Consider the following 21,756-nt stretch of genomic DNA (forward strand, 5'->3'; position numbering starts at 1 on the left):
TTAAAGCGGTGAGATCGATAATAAGGTTGATACTCCATATTATAATGTGTATAAATATTTTTGGAAAATTCTGTATTTATTACAGGCCTATACAAAGTAGTTGGTGTTGGCTGAACTTCCGTATTTGGATGATTGGTAGTCGTTATACCTACATATCTTTATTTTTTAAAATATAAACCGCTGGCAACTTTAATACAAATTCTGACCACGTTTCACACTCATTCGACTAACATAAAGATAGAAAACGGTAATAAATTAAGTATACGTAAATATATCTCAAATTAAACAGGTCACTTGAAGACGGAAGTACAGCCAACTGCCGAAACGTCGTGTGTATTACGCATGCATCATACAGTAGACATACTACCTTCTTGTTGTTGTAATGAATCAACATTTGTCACTTAGGTGAAATCGTTAACTTCTTCAAGAAGGAGTCAGAACAAGTTGCTCTGTATGGAATCCGCGTAACCTCTGCGATGCCATTCCCTTTAGATTCTAATTTTTGAACAGTAACACTCGATGCTCTCTTATAAATAATATAAATCAGGCTCTAACTCCAATATAAAATGTTTCTAAAATAATTTCAGCTCGTACGAATTAGGTGATGGCACAACATCATTTTTGCTTTTTTACCTAATTACCAAGTCTAGGAAAATGTACATTGTTTATTTTTCTCTGCGCCGTTTGTTCGAAACATGTTTCGTTACGGTCAGTACGTCTTCGTGTATTTTTTTTTTCGATTTCAATTAAAATTTGAACGTGTCAACAAATTTTAGTGACTCTCCCCAGTTTTAAGACTTATTAGAATTCTGTTCAGCCGTTTTCGTGTTTACTTGCGGACAGACAGGTAAATAAAATGGCAGAGCAAACAGTCGCTTTTTTTGTAACTTCATTATAAACTATCCTGAAAACATTAAAATGGTAGTGGTTAACTCTAAGTTGTCTGTTTAATGTTATTCATATTATTTTTAACAAATAACCAGAAACACCTGCATTGTTTTACACCCTTTTGCTGTTAATTTAATTTTATCTAATACGAGCTTCATATTGTAAACCCGATGTGAATGCTTAACTCGAAAATTCTAAGGAAATTACCAAGTTGAAATAAACGTTGGCAGGTTTTTTTTTTTGTATAAGAGGAAAAAACAAACATAAACAAAGATAACGTTTGCTTCGTAGGGGTCAAAATTCTGAAATTAAAATATTTCAATTATCTTGAGAGCTTTAACGAAACACTCAGGAAAATATTTTACCTTGCTGCTAGGTACGCATCAATATGACTTGACTTGAAATTCACGCCAGAAGACACACTGCAGCCCTTACATTTAAAATTCCGTAAAAATTCATTAAATTTACCCATTGCTTTTGAATCTATCATCATTCTTCTCATTTACCTTACCATGGTTCAGATTCCAGATGAGGCTGTAGGTTACTCCACCGGCCATTATTATCATTATCGCTATTATATATTACGAAGGGCGGAAGTAAAATTCTTCACTTACTGTCATAAAAAAACTGATTCCTTTCTTCAGCCATCGCTAGGCTGACAGCCCGTCTGTTCAAAATACCACTCAGACGCGTAATGAACCTGTAAACAAGCAAACAAACAAAATGCTGACACATAGATACTCCCTCCCCATAAGCCACCCTTAGTTATCCTACGCATATAGAACTTCTTATAATAATTCACCCTTGTCCATGTCGGTTTTTGAATATGTATTATTCCGTCGTCACCAGTCCACTTGAAAAGTTAAACATAAAGTCTGACATGTGGGAAACGTGTTTGAACACGTGTCAAAGACCAGAGCAGAGATTGTGTGGTTGACGAGACGACACGGCGCGGACTCAGGAACGTTTTTTTTATAAATCACGCAGCTTTGTGAATAAATTCCGGAAATGGTAAACTGGGGCAAGACTAATCTGAGACTACACACGCAAACAGTTGATTTAATTACCACATAATAATGATTTAAAAAAACCTACAGCTTAACGATACCAGGGTTTTTGTGCTGAAAGAATCAAACATTATGAATGCGAACGACACTGTAGTTTTATTTACGTAACTGTTAACAGTTTTACATACTGAAATAATAAAACTACATAAGTACATACTGCAACTTAATAACCATAAACTGGCTCGTTTTCCGTACGTTTCCATTCTCATAATGCGGAAAACGTTTAGATTTTGTTCTTCCGACTGTTAGCCGATATTCAACCAAACCATGTCGCACGCGTTATCGCTGTGCTCAACTGTTCAGCCAAGCCGAATAAATACGTTATTCTGTCAAACGGAGAACATATTTTAATAAGAAACTTTATAGTCTGTATGCCTCCTGTAGACGTAATGTAATTAGGATAATTAAATTACGAATATAACACGGAATTGTTAGGTAACATGCATGGTTGAAAGCAATAAATAGAAGCTAATATTGGCAGAGAAATTTCAAGGCACGTGTCTAATTTGGCTACCGAAACAAAGTATTATCAGATGCGATCGTGTGATTAAAACAGTTCACGTTACCTCATGAATTGTGGCTTGGATTTTGGATTTTGCTTGTAGAGGCGTTGAAAAATATGTGATTCTGGATAACCCAATTGCGTTCCGTTTCTAACAGGATACTTGAACATGGGAAGCATTTACAAAACTGTTGTCAGCGAGACAATAAACGACAGTTTGACCACGTGAGAACTACTTTACTATTCATGAAGAGTCCTTCAAACCTGAATTGAACTTGATAGATGGGGCAGACAGCTGGTCAGGCCAGGTTAATCTCGTAATTGTGTACGCAATTGACACGACCCTTGAAGTATTGCAGTAGAGAATTGGGTAGAAGGTAATAGAGACACTTCGTTTGTACAAATATGCTTGTGTTTGTAAGCTCTTGCGGAACAAACTAATCAGCAGGTTAATTTTCTGCATTTTTAGACACTTTCTGATCAGTTTAGAGTTATCCCAGTGCTTTTAAGTTTTTATTCCTGGCCGGTATGATACGGGTGAGGGGAAGTGCTGTAGGATTGGCCTGTCTGAACAAAACGCTGAAACTGAGAAAGTGACCCGCAACGCGAAATAATTTTATGTAAGTTATTTTGTATACTTTAATCTTCATATCTTTTAAAGACGATATAGGATCCACATTTTTTAATACACTGAGACTACTTAGCTCTTATTCTTTTTATTTTATATAATTATCAATTATTATTTTATGGTTGTATTCAACGTCACATCATTGAACTGTATACTGGCTACAAATGATGACATCTGTATTTTATGTCCTTGAAGTTTTGTACTGTGGCCCGTGTCTGCGAATCTCGTGCACTGAATTACACTGTCCATTATTTTAGAAATGGCTACTGACTTGCGCACGAGGAGAAATTTGATAGGAATAGTGGGGGCCGTGTTGTGGGATTTGTAAAAAGAAATATCTAATGAGGAATGAATTCATGCCATAAAAAGAAGGCAGTGCTTAGATCTTGCATGATCTTATTGGAGAGCGTGGAGGTAAGCATCAACGCATTCTCTACCGATCTGGTTGGCACAACAGAAACTAATTTTACTCGAATTTCAGAGGTAAGCTTTGAATCCAGTCCGGGAACATCTGTTGTTGTCGAGGGCTTTCCCGTTTGCCCCAGGCATGCCAGGAAAGTGCTGGCTTGACGCATTACGGTACCGGTGTTCTACAATATAATCTTATCAGTTGATGCATTTCAGTAAAATAATCACACTGTCATTGGTCCTACTTCGTTACTTTGGCCATTATACATTATACATTTCGGAACATGAGTCGTATATTGCAAATTTCTGCTTCCTGACTCGATCTGCTGATGACAGTGTAAATGTCGTAAATCGGACCGTTGTAAAACGAAGAATTGAATTCTAAAGCTTAATATGTAATTTGCCTATTGAACTTTTCGTTTTTTCTCGTTTTATCTCCCTTTTCACTGCCTCTTTCGTATTATTCTGTCTATCTGAAGAATTTTAAACGTTTCGTATATTTAAATTAATATAGGCTTTAATTTCTTACGAATTCTGAACGTGCTGGAGCATTGATTGGTAATGCTTCATAAGTGAGGAACACGTGATATAAGTTACTTTTCATTCCAGTTAAGTTACGTTACTAACTGCTTTGCGTGATAATTAAGTAAAGGAAGTGAAAGTCTGGGTTCGATCCTCGGCACAGATATTTAGATTACGTTTCAGAAACTCGGAAGTGTTTTCATACTTTTGAAGGTTACTTGGCGCCGACTGATTTAATTTCCCACCTTTAAGTACTCTTAACTTGGCTATCACGCGTAATGTCATCCGCCAGTCGTAGCAATAACTTGAGAGTTTTTACAATGGTAAAGGCCGGTTTTTCTTAACGTGATAATTTTATTGGGATAATTAGTGTTTACGACATAAAAAACAATATGACATTATACGTGATGCTGTGTAAACTCCTGGAGGTACAGACCACGACTGTAATCTTGAGACTCGCGGGATGAGGAAGTGGGGTGAAGGAGGACTTTCTGCATTCCTTGCAAGTCTCAAGATTACAGTCGTGGACTGTAGGTATGAAGCTGTTATGTTAAAAAGTAATAAAGTGAGGATGATCAACACTTTCCATGTCATGTTTACAACAGATTTTAACATCTTTGTTTACTACATCGTGTCTCACATTATGAGATCTTCGGCGAAGCGTTGTGTGCACATCCCCATACAAGCTACTTTGATGGTACTTTCTGCAATAAACGCAAACAACCGTAGCATGTGTGACTCAGGATCTACACCACAACAGGAAGTTTTGAATAGGAGCTTCAAATTTTGCGTTTGGGCGTTAATTATCATAGTGAACTCTTAATGAATCCTCTTCCAAATATTTAACTTGGAGTTCAATGAAATTTACGACTTTCTCTGTAATTAAACTGAAAATACTTTTACGCACTAATTTTGAAAATTAACCGAAAAGCTTGTTAACTTAATCGGCTGAAACACACATAGAACGTTTCAGTACCTTTGCAGTATTTATTACTGTCTGGGAACTTCTCTCTGTTATTGATCTCTCAACACAATTAGTACGTTAATTTGCTCACTAATGCTCTTTGGAGCGCTGTGTACTCTCTTCAGAATAGTACATTAAATGGTTGACACCATAAAAAGGTAACAGGAATCACTACTCTCCTTTCAACCCTTTCGGGTCAATATAATCACGAATAAGCAAAGTTTGTTTCCCTGAAAAATTCTTGAATTATTTGCGTAATGTAAAATGGTAATGCGATTGTGCATTATCATTCTATATTATGTAACGTTCGCAGATTAAAAAGCTTTAAGTAATTCAAGAATTTTCTTCCCTGGGCGGTGGTGTGTCTAGGATTCAATCCCGGGCATGTTTTCATATTTGATTTTACGAAAATATTTTATGACGCAAATATGTAATCAGTTGCTTTAATGGTATTAATGTTGATGCTTACAGCTGCACGCATTACAGCTTATCTCTTTTATATAAATCTGTTATTCGCGACGCCCCAAAAAGACGTCATATTTGACACGTTATTGGGATTAAGTACCGAGGGTATAAGATGCCTCTAGCCATATTTAGTTTAATACCCATCATATAAATCAGATATTTTAGAACTGGCGTCTTCGTGAATTAATGCTGCTGTAATTATAGGCTCATATATTTAACAAACTACCTGTACAGTCCCATTAGTTCGGAACTGTGTCTGACGAGCGCCCGGGAGTAACGATTAGAATTAAAGCTTTGTGGTCGGAAGTTCTTTTTTAAGCTCTAAAGGTATAGAGACAGATCTTAAACATATCTAAAAATTTCGCATACAACTTCTTTAGGCCTGTGTTAATAATTACAACTACGGGATAGTGGGCAACATTGAGGTTAAATTTGACGACTTTAAATAAGTCTGAATATTCGCTACTCCCGCGTGCAAACTGTGTACAGATATGGATCACTAACATAACATCCAAAACTGAACCAAATTGAAGCATTAGCAGGGTAGTAGGCGTTATACGTTCTTCCCAGAATTTCCTGTTTTACCCGGCGTGTTGTAAATCGGACGGCCTGCTTGTTACATGTTCTTCATTTCATATAGGGTCTAGTTTCAGCTCGTAGTTGGTACTTAAAATACAATTCAAAGTTAGGGGACTGATGGAATGTGCTAAGGATCTAAAGACAGTTAGATATGAAGATTTCTGTCTTCTGGGTCTGGTCGATGTTAACCAACGTTTCAGAGGTCATACTGCCTGATGAATCGCCCTGATGATGGAGGCAGTATGACCTCTGAAACGTTGGTTAACATCGACCAGACTACACAGCGCAACAACCCAGAAGACAGAAATCTTCATACTCACCGCTGTGAAAACCTCAAATCTTACGCAGTTAGATATCTCCGTTAACTCTCACGACTGTGCCACACACGACAGAAAGAAGTCACCGTTTTATTATACCCGATCCGAAACATTGAAATTTCAGTCCTAATGTGGCTAATGTAATGAAAACTGGGATTGTGAATGTAGGAAACTGTGGAGATACTTTGACTGTGGCATTAAGCTTAATCCTGCATAGTTAATGATGGTAATGTTGATTACGGTTATGCTTGTTTCGTAGACATATGTGTCGCCTCTCTATAAGAAAGAAATTTATAATTCTTTCTTGTTATTTGTTCTTAAATTATTCATACAGAAATTTTAAAATTTAAGGAGCATTAATATTTAAATGAACTATTTCAGCCCCCCAAAAAATAAACTTTATAATCACGCTCTCTCATACATTATATAAATACTAGGGATTGTGAATTCTTTACCAGTTTTAGACGAGACTGCACGCTATCTTAGATCAGACAGAAGACTAACGGTCAAGCATGAAACGAATTTCTAAGTTGAAGTATTGTGTCGGTTGTCACAGTTTACATTTCCATTTTATGCATCAGACAGTTTATTCAGAATAATTCCAGAAGACCAAGCAAGTTGGATCTGGCCTCGTTCGATACTCGACAGATGTCCCGCATAACCGCACTCTTATTTCAGACGAACCTAACAGCACCTGCAGTTTATACAGCGTCATGAAATTACTTATGAACCTAGAAACTCAGGAGACGAAATACATTAGGAAGCAGTGTGACCTCAGCTTAGTTTACTTAGGAGAGCTATCGTCTTTGCATTGGCTCAGTAACAAAGCTGTTTACTTTGCAGCAATAATATGTGTGTTGTTGTGTGTGGGTATAGAGAGCGAACACTTCCATGTTGTTTGTCTCGATTTCATTGTTAAATGTATTGGGTAACTAACACGGTAACTAGTGACGAAAGCGAAGTGGTACTATGAATATAACTAGTAAATTTCCCGTCAAGAATGACAAGAAGGTCTGAAGTAGTAACCACATATAACTTTATCACATAAGGCCCAAAATCTCTTAACAGCATTACGTTGGCAACGGTTATAACACACGCATTCATGGATATTGTAGGATGAAGCAGAATATTCCTTAACAGCAAATGATCAAGCGACACCTACTTATACAGAGTCATAGATATATTGGAGCGATATTGTTTGAAGTGTTTTCTTCCTAACCCAGCGACAAATATTCCTTCCTATAGTTCGAGTTTTAAAAACGAAAATGTTCTTGGTGAAAATGTACGAAGCAGAACGTCCTAGGTTCTCGATGTCAGTTTCTAAGAAAATTTAAGACGTCTTTAAAAATCATTTAAATTTCATTTTATTTTTTTTAAACACTTTTACCGTAACACAGATTATGCTCGTTTCCAGGATACACTTCTTGCTGTGTCAAACCCAAATACATCGGTTTTCACTTTGTCCAGTTTTATTCTTCACGCCAACCCCAAACAACTTACAGGCCTTTGCCTTACGAACAACTTAACACCAGAGCCAGATTAAAAGAACGAAAGTTAGAAAGATATAATTCTTTCCTTAAAACCAATAACAGTCCCTTCAAAGTTATTTGTGTTTCGCCTGAAATAATGGTAAAACCTACAACAAAAGACAATTTGGCTAAAAATACTTTTAAACTAAAAACCAATATTTGTGCGAAGGCATCGCTGACGGAATTCTGTACCTTTTGACTGGTTTTATTCTTGAAAATGTTGTTTGGATTCATCAGCGAATAAGATATTAATCTCAAGCTGTGATCGATTAAACAATGGCAAATGATTTTCCTGATGGTAGACGGTATGCCTACATTTTCCGTAACGAAAAAAGACATGCGACAGACAGAGCCACCACAGAGAGACGTGTCGATATACACAGACCGACGGCTGTAATCCTTTTAGAGATAGCTAGCTGGGCTACTAGAGCAACCCTGCAGCCATCTGTTTCTCCCAGGTTGTTAATACGTTTGTAGTTTGTTTAGGTCTGTAGAGTCCAGGTACAGTACACTTTACACAGGGAGGACAGAGTTAGCTTAGTGCAGGAGTGAACTCGCTCACCCACATAACTTTCATAACTTCAGAATGATTCTTAAATTGTTTTCATGTCTTTGTTTGTAGTTCAATATTTTAAACTGTTTACGTTAAATGAGCTTCGTAAAGTCGGCTTTTCACTGAGAAAGCAAATTATAATGATTATTTGCTAATTGAGGCTGTTTACTGTTTGGTACAGCGGCAATTTGCAGAAGCAGCATTACCATCATCATCATCAGTATCATTATCATGTAGCAGTCAAAGATCTGGGCAACTAGTTGACCCGTTCCGTCCTCAGTAGTCAACAAGTTTCTTCAGAGGTCGTCGTTTGTCCTTGGTTTCTTAATCCACGTGCGATTTATAATTCTTTAATAGTTTTTGAAGTCTGTCTTTTTGCGTGCTGTTAGCATGTTGAATTCAATTGTTTTTATATTTGAAAATGTTTTTAAGTATGAGCTCTCTAGGTATTAACATTTTAAATGTGTCTTCGTTTCTTTTACGTTTTAACTTAACCTTTTTAACTACCCAACTGTTGTGCACTGCTGATCTGTGCCGATTACAAGTAGTTCGACGACAATGGATCGTTTCAGCCTAAATCAGCGTCCTGAGCGGAAATAAATTTTCGGTGATTTTGCAATTTTCCTAGGAACGTAAGATTCTGTGATCGTATAATAATGTTTGGGGCACTGGATTATTTGGCGAAGCTGTGTGACCTGTTGAAGTACTAAGCTGTATAAGGCAGAATGAGGTGATGATGAATGGTGACCTGTCGTGGCCTCAAGCCGAGTTAAGAACGAGAAGGTAATGGATACGCGAGAGACAAAGGGAAGAGATGACTGAAGGAAGGAATACAGGGAACGAACTTCCAAAGAATATGAAACGAAGAAAATAATCTAAAAATTAAAGGAATGAAATTGAGTAACAGAAGTTTTATTTTTTCCCCTGGATGCAGACCGCGGTGTTCTACAGTCGTTTGCGGTTAGCGTGTGTGCAGCTTTATGCAAAACAGGCGAGAGAATTTCGCGACACACGCACCTGCTGCCTTTTTTTCCTGATAATTTCGTCAGATTAGTGAATTCGAAGGAAAAACGCGCCTTTGGGTTTATAAGCTTCCGTCTCACAACTTTGTACAACTGCTGATATAGTTTTTATTTCAGAGTTACACATACATTCTTTTAAACAAGGAAGATGCTTTTCCTTTATTCTAGCCAAATAAAGCGAGAGTTTTAGATGAGCGACAGACTCTCTATCTTATTTGACCCTTAATAATCTCTGTTACTGATATAACGCAGCGATGTCTCGCAACGACGATCCACTATTTGAGAAATACTGATACACATAGTCTGTCGTAAGAATTAGAACGCGACGCACAGTCAGGCTGAAGCACTCGAAGATGTGCTGAGAGGCATCTGCACTAGGCGTGTAATTGAAATCTCGTGTTTCTTGTTTCGGAGTGGGAGTCAAGGTGAACCGGTGCATTGGGCTGAGGACAGTCGTCCAGACCTAACACGCGGTTCGGCGATACAAACTGGAGTTATTAAATTATTGAATTCAGGGGAGAACACTTTGAATTAGGAAAAAGGAAGCAACGTGGTTATGAAGAAAGTTTCATAATTTGTAATCTTAACGGATGGGATGAGTGATGTGTACAGAATGCATGCAAAGACTTAATCGGAAACACCTGGAAACAAAAAATCTTGAAATAATTGGACGTAGACGGCAGGATAGAATTCAAATTTATCTTAGATATAATCTCGCTGGGGTCAGTGGTTATCTGCGTTAGCGATCTCATGTATGAGGCTGCCTACCATTACTTCGTGTTGAATGAATAGTTCCGTTTTTCGCCACGTAACCCTTCTAAGTCTTTGGGATATAAACTGTGTGTGAACGTGTCCACTTTGTTCACGGTGCGACCCAGTGATTGTCTTCTCAACGGTTCACTGTACAAAATGAAGTTATGTGTTATGAGTTGAAGAAATGTATCATAGAAAAATATACTATTTTATATTTATAACATTTAATATTTACGAATTCTATTAAACACCACTCGTATTGAATGGGATTTCAGGTGCCCATGGCAGCGATTATGAAGAAGGCTGTCTTCTGGGTTGTTGCGTAATGTAGTCTGGTAGAAATTAACTGACGTTTCAAAGGTCCTTGCTGTCTCCATCGTCAGGGTGCTCATAAGTTTATAAGTAATAAGATAATAAGTTTATTACTTATTATAACATAGGCCCTTTTCCTAAACAAACCTTTCGTCATAACACTGGCACTTTCACAAGGAGCAATGTAGCTTCAGAAACGAGGCTGTGTTTACCGAGTGTTAGGGACAGTGTCGGCTGATGTTAAAAGGTTTATTTTAATTGATGTATGATTAATACTTCTTTATATGTGATTTATTTTGATTTTAATTCTTATATTATTTATGACTTCTTTAGAAAATTTGGGTGGAGGTTTTGGAAGAAGGGATATAGATTGTCGTGTTAAAATGGTCTTAGGGAAGTAGGATGGCAAGGTGTGGAGTGGATTTAGTTCTTTCAGTGGTAGTTTCTTATGAAGACGACAACGTAAAATATCAGGTTCTCACGGCGACGATATGAAGTTGGCTGTTTTCTGGCAGAAAATGAGAAACGCTTCAGAGTTATGAACTGCCTCCATCTTCAGGGCCCTAATGATGGAGATAATAAGTTCTCCGAAACGTCGGTCAGTTTATACAGGGTTACGTAGCGCAGCATAAGTAGAAGGCAGTCGTATTTACAATAATGATCGTTAGACTTCTATGTAAAAGAGACGGGGAATCTGTTGACTACCATTGCGAATATCTGCTTCTCAAGATGGACTCTGATCCATGTAGTTGCTTTCATTTATGTTTTACGTATTGCGAATGATACTTGCTGTTGCTATAAACCCAGAGACTGGAAACGTGGTACGCCACTGCGGTCCTTAGATTCGCGGAATAAATTATTGTAGAGCTCAAGTTGACGACTTTGTCATGTTTAAGAGACGCTATCTGTTGTACATAATTCTGGAAAGCTTACCATCCACTATACAAGTTGGCTCGCGCTCATAATCGGATGAAATTTGTCATCCCATCTGCGTAATTAATTAGTTATTACACAACAAGTAAGAGAGCGGTGTACAATGTATCTAACGTGACAAGCGAGAAGGTTAAGAAGCCTGGTTAGACAAAGCTGCAATCCAAAAGCTTTGGTGATTAATGGGTTGCTTGAATAATTGAGTGCAGGGAGAGACAATGAGAATGCAATTTTTATAGCCATGTTAAGATAAGCGCATTGTCCCCCAGCTGGCAAGTGCGGTGGTAGAAGGGTTGAACATGTATTCCCTATAAGCTGCTCCATCTCGGTCCGGAAAGCCCTTTGCAGATCAAGTGATATCCATGCTAAATTAGCTGTTCCAGAAATTCCTATCTCGAGTAACAAACGAACGGATACCCAAGTGGCGTCAACATTAAATGAGAAATATTTGTAGCTATAATATCCGTCACGAAATTGCATGCTTTTTGTGCCACGTAGACGCACGTAATTTAACACAATGTCAGTATCATATCACAGTAATAATGGAACGCGTGTTCTCGAGCAGATTATAACAAATGCATGTACGTAAGTCAGTTTTACAGTATTGGTGAAAACAGTGATACACGTTTAGAAAGATTTATACAAGCGGATAATGTCGGCTCATACACAGCTCTAACATCGAGCGACAGGGCTCACCAGAGATGTACAGTGAAGATGGCTGTCTTCTGGGTTGTTGCGCTGAGTAAGAAGTAGAAATTTACCAACCTTTCAATCGTTCTGATGATGGAGGTAGCAAGCATCTCTGAAACGTCGGTAAAGTTCTGCCAGACTGCGACGCTGCAACTCAGAAGACAGCCATCTTCATACTCTAAGCCGTGAAAACATGAAAATTATCTGTTTTAATAACATATCTTCTGCTAAAGAGTTAAATATTAATGTTTTGTTGTTTTTCAGGAGGTGGTCAGTGGCTGCAAACTTATCTTCAACCTCTGCTGTGAGTACATTAACGGAATTTATCATAATTGTTGTTTGAATGTTGATCAGTTGTAGCGGGTTCAGACAAGTGGGACCGTACGAAACAGAAGTAATAAAGAATCCGTTATGCGTTTCTGGGAGAAGCTAACCTTAGCAGATGCTACGCGCACATCTGACACTCAGACGAATTTTAAATAAAACAAAGGTTCAATACAAGAAATTACGGAATTTTTTTTTCGTGGTGAATTTTAAACAGTTTTTGACATGAATGATAAGAAAAGATTCCAAGAAAATTTCTTCAGAGCTTTATTCTTATTTGTGATTGTAATTTAATAAAAGTATCTGTTTCAACATGTTCACAACAGAAGCCATATTATTATACTCTCTGCTCGTTAGCTGCTTTTACCTATTTGAATAAATGTCTGCCGTTTAAGAAAACAGAACAAATTCTGAACTGCTATAAATTCCGTTCTCAATTTTAAATTAGGATATACTGCTAGAAGATCCTTTACAAATAATGTACTGTGTTTATGTATTGAATTTACTTATAAAATATATAGGCCTACTTATATTTTAAGAAGTTAAGGAATCAAAGAAACTTTCTTACACAGTAGGTCTACCACTGAACTGATAAAAGTTCTGCATCTGTTGATTTCTGCTTCCAGAATATTGCATTATTTTAATGAACACTCTTGCTACACGCACTGTGTTCTTCGTTTTGGATTATTTTTACAATTCCTGTATCTAGGAGGTTATACATTATGTTGCAAGCCAGACAGAAAAACACATACATGTAGGGGTTATTATATGAACGGTAAAAATATGTTGCATGAAAAAGGCTCAACACCTCCGGTATTAACAGAATTAAAATGTCCACCTAGCATTGTGATAAAGTACCAGTGGTCTTGTCCGAAGCCTAAAGTAATCAAAGTTGCAGCCTAATTTTAATTTTTTCTTGTCCTCTTACAAGATTGGAGAGGTGCAACCCAAGAATGCGTTCATAGACAATTCTGAATTATTAATAAAGATTACGTCCGTTGTCGTACTTAGACAGGTTTAGTTTCAAACTATACAAATCTTATGGTGTTAATACCTCCGATAAGTATCATAAATCAATACCGCTGTGTTATAAGGCGCTTTTATTCTAAGATAGCGTACTGCTGTCCTACGCACTGAGTCGCACTTTATAAAGACTTGCTGTTCCAGAATTTTTTATTTCCCAGAAATCAAAAACCATACATAATTTTACGGCCCTGCTGTAAGGCGCTAGTGTAGATCCCACCTCAGAAGTTTTGTCGCCCGTCGTTGGTATTACCAATTGTCAGAAATTGAAAAGTACGATTTTAGGGTAGTCCCCAGTGGCATAACGTCCATATCAAATTTCATCCAAATACGTTGATCTGTTCTCGAGTTAAGTTGTGCCGACAGATAAGACGCTCTATCAGATATACATGATCAGCCCTAAATAAATTAATTTTATGTACATCGTGAAAAGAATGCATAAAAGGTAGAAGCCAGTGTTTCTAAATTTTGATCGCCGCAAGATTGGATCTCTCAACATGTGCAAAGCAGGCATTATAAGAATACAATGCAGTCTCTTCCTACTCTGCTCGGTGTCTTCAATAAATGTGGAACGTTTGCCGAACAGCAGAACATCGTTATAACCCCAGAACTGTAAACTGCTATCTGAAAATGTCGTTCCCTACATGGAGTTCAAGCATAATTTATTAAATGTACAAAACAGAGGAATTTTACACGACTTGACGTCTCATTAAGCGTTAAGCCATTTAATTTTAAACGTTTTCAATACGGTGTAGCTGTAATTAAGTGAAGTAAGAATAGCCTGTCTCAAAGCAGTGCAGTTCCTCTACACCTGATCGATTCTGTCTGCACTAGATATAGAAATAGCACGTTTTAGCAGTATGGATATTCAGTACATCGACATTACAGAGAGAGAAACTGACGTTAAATAAGGAAGAAGGGGTCTATATGGGATTTAGGCCCACCGTTCAGTATTCATTGTCATTTATAAACATTCTCACTATTTGGTTTTTGCAGCTGGAGTTCATGTGTAACTTCTGTAACTTAGCGGTTGAACCGCATCGAATATTAAGTACTACCCAACGTTTCGTCAAACATTGCGTTTGCCGTATTCAGGTCGAATCTGTCGTAGTTGAACGAACTTGGTAGCCTCATATAGGGTGGCGAGTAGTTGGCGAGTTGGATTTGATTGTGCCTTCATAAAACGTTTGCCAAATCCACCCTAAATATGGCAACTGCAACGCTTGTCGAAACGTTGGTGAATCTCAATACTCGACACCGAAGGCCAAACTTTTTCATTTTAAACATGATTTATTCGTTACAGTATCTCAGAAAGTAAAAAAATAAAAATAAAGAGCGAAAAGTCCATTGTACGTCTGCTTCGTCGGAAAACTTTAGTGCCCCAGTCCAGACGTGAGGACGTCTCTTTTATTACTGTTCATGCTGGAACGTTTGTAAAGTGACAAGAACTTTTCTGGAAGTAAGAGTGGGAAGATGTGATTTCAGGGACCGGGTGCATTCTCTGTGCCCAACATACAGGCCAAGCAAGGAATACAGTGGACTCTTCCTGAACGGGTTCTCTAATTTAACTTCCTTTTCTCCTGGAGTCTCTGATCTCCCGACACGACAGAATACGTTTTTATAAACGTGGCATTATTATTAGTATTTCAGACTGCCACCAATATACGTCGCTTTGTGGGTTTCTTGTTTGAGTCACTTAATTTTTTTTAATAATGTGCACTCTTTATTTATAAAACTGAACGACTGAAATTAAATAATGGTGTATACGTATAAGTAATGCCAGTGATAATCTTTCACTATATACTGCATTTTTTATAAGTACCTTTTATTTATCTGTTATGTTTCCAAGTGAAGAATGTGCATCCGATTTAACCAGCTTTTCGATTAACCTTTTTACCGTTTTGTCTCATTTACGCTTGTTAAACAGGAATCGCTTTGTCTTGTTTGTATTTTTCCGTAGGGGAGGACTGGAATCTATAATGCGCATTCCGAGGTTCAGAATTCGCCTTAATATTATTAACCTTGCCAAGAAAAGAAATTATTGATGCCTTGAGTATCAGTGTAACGCTGGGTGGTCCGTTGGAAGCAAGAGGATTGCCCCTCCAGGTTTCCAGACAAGTCTTCCTTCGTAGTTATTCTGTGTCCCCCGGAGAGAGGGTGTCCTGTATACTGGTTCTCCCAGGATATAAAATGTTTTGAGTCATTCAGATCTATTAATCTTATTTTAATTTTATTTTTTCAATTTGACGTACGTTTAACGAAACACAAACACGATATATTGATTTACGCAAAGTGAAAATTATAACGGAACAATATGAACGAAGTAATAGTTCAGATTCTTACAGTGGCGAGTATGAAGACTGCTGTCTTGTGGATCGCTGCATCGTGTAGTCTACAAAGGACGAATCATCCGATCAACTGACTGACTAATTATCATACCCCTGTCCCGACCACAAGGCCTTTCTAGTTTTATAAAAACAAGGAGTCTTAAATTTCACTAAGAACCAATAAACTATCTTCTAGCAAATACCACAGTTATATATTTCTCATTTTCGACTGAAACATTCAAATTCTTTTGTATGTGCAAAATGTGATACATCGATGTTGGTCTTCTGGGCTGTAACGCCGCGTGGATTTTTAAGTAGATACTAACGTTTCGGAAGATCTTTATTGTGATTAATTGTGAAACAATTGATTTTCGTATGCTAAAGTATATCTTTACTTATATAAAATTAACACGGAGGCCAGGAAAGCATATAACATAGTAAAAAAACACATTTGGGAAATGTGCATCACTTCGGATCTATTTGTGGTTTATTTAACGACTCTGTTGTTAGCTCAGACAATATAATACCGAATGATAGAGTGATTAACGAATCATTAATTAGAAAAGATGTCCAAGGAAGCGCTCGTAGCCTAATTTGAGACACTTCCTGGGGAGAGTGAGGATAAGAACGAAAAGTTTCCGGATAATTTATCTTCGGGCCGAGATTTATACCCGGGACCTGCCGAGTATGAAGCAGGAGCGGCCGCCATTGGGTGTTGGCGTTGAGAAAGTTCCACGCGACTTGGATTGGTACGCCTGCATTAATAGAAGGTAAAAATGCGGTTTGTTGCACTCGATCTGGTTTCTTGTGTTCCGGTAACTTTTTGCCGTCCTGAGTTTAAAATAACGCGTGCTCTATCAGAGCTACAGTTTGTCCACAGTCACAAACCAAATTATCCATTGATCCTTGTTAAATAAATAACAACGATGCCCTGCATATTTCTTCGAAAATATTTCATACAGCATTAAAGCCAGCTTCAGCATTTCGATATCGGATTGTTGTAGCAAGAGTGGTATAGTCGAGTTAATAAGAGGCATTCGTTTCATTTACATAAAACAATGTTAATTATGACGCCGATTATTTTGTATATAATTGTGAAATTTTACAAATTCTTAAACCAAAGCGTCTTTCCCTGCCACTCATGCGTAACAATAATTAATTGGACGTACGTATGTGTCAGTCTCTAGTTAAGTCTGTAGTAGTACTGGCCACAGAGTTTGAACCACGATGACTGAAGCGAAGCTGACCAGTCATTCAGTAACTAACTAACAAACTAACTCCAATGTGCAGTCTTTTTGTAATCTATAATAATTAAGCAATAGGACACTAAGCTTCTTGCTTCTTCTTTTATTTTCTCTTCGACACAGACAATTTTGATTTGACTCCGATGTTCTGTCGTGCGTAGTATCCGAGCTACAGATATCATCTTTACTGGGAAAATCATTCGGTAATCTGTACTCTCTTTTTCGAAACCAATCTTTGGTCTAGGCGCCAGTCTTCTGTCGGATTTAGTTTCTGGCTTACAGGAAACGTCATCAGGAATTGAACTCAGGACGGTATTTCCTTCGTTTTGACCCAAAATGATAAAGGAAAACCAAGGAAGGAATAATACAGCTGAGCTCCGCTTGATATTCCATGTGTGGACGTAAGAATACGAAACAGGAGGCGCCGTAGGATGTGAGATTTGAAGTTTTCCTGGCGGATCTTGGCGCCGTGTAGACTCGTAATATCTGGCAACGTTTCGAGAAACATACTGTCAGCCTTGAAGATGGAGGCAGTATGTATCTCCGAAACGTTGGCATCCACCAACGAGTCTAGACGGCGGCAAAACTAAGAAGAACATCGAATCTCGGGATGCTCAGTTACTTGTAGAGGAGAGTGGCAGTTTTAATTTCTGGTGTGGGAGCAGACAGAATTGCGATCTGCACTTCCACGTCGTCATAATTCTAGAACAGGGTAAATCTGTAATCTCCTCTCTCTCTCTCGCTCGCCCCCCCCCCCCCCCCAATCTAAAAAGAAAGAAAGATAAAGTTCCCAGACGGACTGCAGTTCCTCCGAAATGGTGGCGTTCTGAGGCAGGTCGGTCGACTGATTGTGTCCATAGAGCTGCCCCCGCTCTCCTGATTACCTATCGGACGTTTCGTGCGGTTGCTTTGCTGCTGCTGTAGTTGCACGTGGGTACCGAAATTAATCAGTTTGTACATTTTTTTTAAAAAATGGAGAAAGCCAATCCTTACCCGATTTACATCCGTAGGTATATTTGAAAATGTTGACGTGTTTTCTAATAGGTCTATGTATATGCAGTAGCTCTTGACTAATTTTGATCCATTTAGTATTTCCAATATCAGTTTTACCTGTAACAACAACAACAACAACAACATAGTTCTGTTCAATATTTATTTTTAATGGTACGGGAATCATTTAGATTAACTCATTATTTTTGCGAAGTATGTACTGTGATTTCGAAATGATACAAATAATTTTCATCTAGTCATTAACAAGTACCATGTTTACTTTTTAATGAACAGATGAAATCTAGAAGTATTTAATAATTCGGTTTCTGCCTCCAAGGAAACACACTGCATCACATCTACAAAGTTCATTGTTTTAATGCTGTTCAGTAAACTTTTTGCTGTATGTTTTAAAACCAAATGAACTTCATAAAGAACTACGTGGGTAACATGCCGAGTATCTAAACGTTAAAGCAGGTGGTACGCCTAGTTACCACCATCCTGTAAAGTGTGGAAAAGTTTTTCTGAAGGCGTTATATGGCAGGCAGGCCGGTAGACGTGCTATTCACATTGCATCTATTTGCTGTTCAATAAGAGTTTATCACGTAACTTGCGTGCCAGATGCACCCACTCACCTAAGTGTGCTGCTTCATCTGGGCTTTCTTCTTAGGCATTCTTTACGCGTTTAACATGCAGAACACTTCATGAGTACAATGTCTGATTGATTGTCGCCAGTCATTCCTTTCGCCGTTCATATTGACCTTCATTGATATATCGGCAAGTCGTTATTGGTATATGGACTCGTCGATTTCATATATCGCCTGTACGATATTGATATACGCACTGGTCCATTTCGATATGTCCACTGATCGATTTTGATACTCGATTGGTTGATATCTATGTATCGGTACATGCCATGCTCGTCTTGTATACTCTGATCTGCTATAACTAAGAATAATTATATGAAAATGTTATTTTAGTAAATAGAAGAAAGTTAACTGTGACAAGAACAGAATGACTTTTTTCCCTAAAATAATTAATAAATGATCGAAATGGCGTCGCATAAATATTTTTTATATTTTCTGGGTACTATTTTATTACAATTCCAGACAGCTGAGTCATGCTCCAGCATATAATAGCAATACTAAAAATAAAAATCAATTTTATGCGTAAGAAAATTCTGTTGTATGTTCTTAAATTTCACATGTCTTCATTTGGTATAAAATTACCCCGAAGGATGCCTGGAAAGTTATCACTAAATCATAATTTAGCTCCTCTTAACATCCCTTATTGTTACCGCAATCTCGCCGTGAAAGTGTGAGGCAAACAATCCAAGAAATAGTATATCACAGAAATCTGCCTGCAGGGCACAGACCCCAAACGTTCCGATGCACGTACACACAAAACCTAACCGCAAAGAACGTGATATAATACGCAAATTCCAATATTCTTCCTTGGCTCAAAGATTTCCGTAACCAATGCAAATTCTAAGGCTGAAGTTTTGTTCTCACTGGTTTAGTGAGAAGACGATTTGCTTGTTGGTTTCCCTGTGACTAGGGAATGGTAATTAGCAAGCCCGGGGGTGAGGGCCAAGGGGGCAATCGAGATTTGTAAGAAGCACGCTTCGCGTCACCTGCACTGCAGGACGGCATCATTAACGCAGACAGGTGCACCAAACTGAACTGCAGCAAGAAGTCAACTCCTCCTCAATTCTAACCAAATAAAAAGCATTAAGAGGCCACGGATCAAAAGGAGCTGTGTAGAGTTGCGTTCTGTTGGCTCATGATAACATTCATTGTGTTGCTGGAAAACCGTTGTAATTGAATTGTAAAGCAAACAATCGCGAGGCTCATTAAACGAGCAAACATTAATGTTATTTTCAATTTGATACCTCAAATTACACTGAAATTGTTATAATGTAACTGATTATGGTTATATCATGAGAAAATAATTTATGGCTGTGGCATGCACCGTTACAATGTAATATATAAAGCGGTATCCATTAAAAATTCAATTATAAAATTTCAATCAAAATCCTTGGATTTTCTGGTTCATATTTTTATTGTGACTGCATGTGAACCGTTAAACTCGAATTATGAAAACTTATCTTAAAAAAAAAACACTCTGTGGGCAAAATGCAGGGTTATTTATTGTTAAATTAAGTGGTACATATATGTAGTTACCACTGGATTTAAAGAGTTACGTAAATTAGTGTAATGTAAAATATTTAATTCCAAATTTTAGAGGACGTATTTTATGTGGAATGTTGGGATTTTGGACCTTGTCCATCGTCTAATGTTACAAAATACACGACGTTTCGAGGATTGGGTCTTTCCTCGTCTCAGTCACTGGATCCAGTGCTCGGTCTAATGGACCTCACCCCGCCTGAAGACGAGAACAGATCCAGTCCTCGAAGCGTTGTGTATTTTATGACAAGGTTAAAAAAAACCAACAATGCAAATTGTATTGCACCATTGTCAGAACCCTTCAGAATCTAGATGTATTTCGTGACCGTATTGGTGAGCCTTGTTCCTGGACAGTCTGCAATTGCATTTGTGTAGCAATCATTGACAGCCACGGTGGTCTAGCGGTTAGAACGCTGGCCTTGTAATCCTGGGGTCTCGGGTTCGATTCCCGGCGGTGCCCGAATTTATAATTTGTGTTGGGCAAGGCCGTGGTCTAGGAAGCACGGAGTTTTCCTACGGGGGCTTCCCCGGTTTCTCCGTGGCATCCCAACAATTACTACATACTCCATACACACAGAAGAAGGCAATGGCAAACCACTTCTGGATCATCTGCCAAGAACGTATATGAACAGGTCCCAGTCCGAGAACAGGATGGAAGGATCCTGTTCATATGGACCTGTCGTCAGACAGAACACTAAATAATAATAATAAGCAGTCATTGAACTAGTTCTCGTGATCTGGGAAAGTATTTTATTTCAAAGCCGCATTTATCAGCATTCGAGTTTCAATTATGTTACAAAATTATCGAAGACTGCAGTTATCGATAGTTTCACACATATGAACTGACATTTAGGTTATGTGTTTTGGGACTTCCACTACATGTTCAAGAGATTACGGTTTATAATGTCAGTCCTATGTTAATTGGGCTTTGCTCAGTCCTACGATGCAGTTCCGGCAGTGTGCTTAAATATAACACAGAAATTCCATGTACACCCTCATCAATTCACCATTGACAACTGCTTTTTTACCCAGTCGATGCTCTATAATGCATGCAGGTGACCGAACGTCGTCATGTAAACACAGGTCACTCTCGTTATACGCGCTTTCACATATCAGCGTTTTTATTTATAATCATGAAGAACATCAATATCATATCCGCGGCTACGGCAGAAGCTGCCGCGCAGACCCACTGACTCTCTCCTCCATTTTGACTCCGAGGACAACAAACGAACGCATTTTGAATCCGTAATTCGTCTAAATGAGGAAGTTTTGCATTCGGAAGTAGAACAGAGGTGTGCTGTCAACAGTGAAATACTACCTTAAAAACTTTCGTAATCCCTTTTATGTGACATCTCAAGATCGACCTGGTGCGTCTGAGGAAAACAATGGAGTAATTAGAGTCAAACGTATGATTTCCTTCTTACTGCAGTGCCCAAATGACTGGGAGGGAAGACTCAAGCCATCTGCTGCAGAATGGGCCGTACGAACTTGCGGTTGTGTGTGTGTTTTGGGAGGGGAAGATGCTTTAGAGCAGTT

General features: G+C 38.1%; 1 protein-coding gene across 6 annotated transcripts in view; it reads left to right on the forward strand.

Moving 5' to 3' along the window:
- The window catches only part of LOC110840060 (Calcium-independent receptor for alpha-latrotoxin), a 450,850-nt gene that overhangs the window by 259,653 nt on the left and 169,441 nt on the right, over positions 1 to 21,756 (forward strand). For 3 of the 6 annotated variants that reach the window (XM_087356023.1, XM_022084785.2, XM_022084786.2), the window contains exon 5: positions 12,394 to 12,433. The gene's annotated coding sequence lies outside the window, so the exon portion shown is untranslated. Of the gene's footprint in view, positions 1 to 9,804; positions 9,823 to 10,338; positions 10,358 to 11,234; positions 12,021 to 12,391; positions 12,434 to 21,756 lie in introns of those variants that run through there. The other 3 variants (XM_087356026.1, XM_087356025.1, XM_022084791.2) reach the window with 3 other exon arrangements.

The sequence above is a fragment of the Zootermopsis nevadensis genome, unplaced genomic scaffold (assembly GCF_977971745.1).
Source record: "Zootermopsis nevadensis isolate Lab colony 2312 unplaced genomic scaffold, Znev_1.0 Znev_ptg000025l, whole genome shotgun sequence".
In the NCBI taxonomy this organism is placed as follows: domain Eukaryota; kingdom Metazoa; phylum Arthropoda; class Insecta; order Blattodea; family Termopsidae; genus Zootermopsis; species Zootermopsis nevadensis.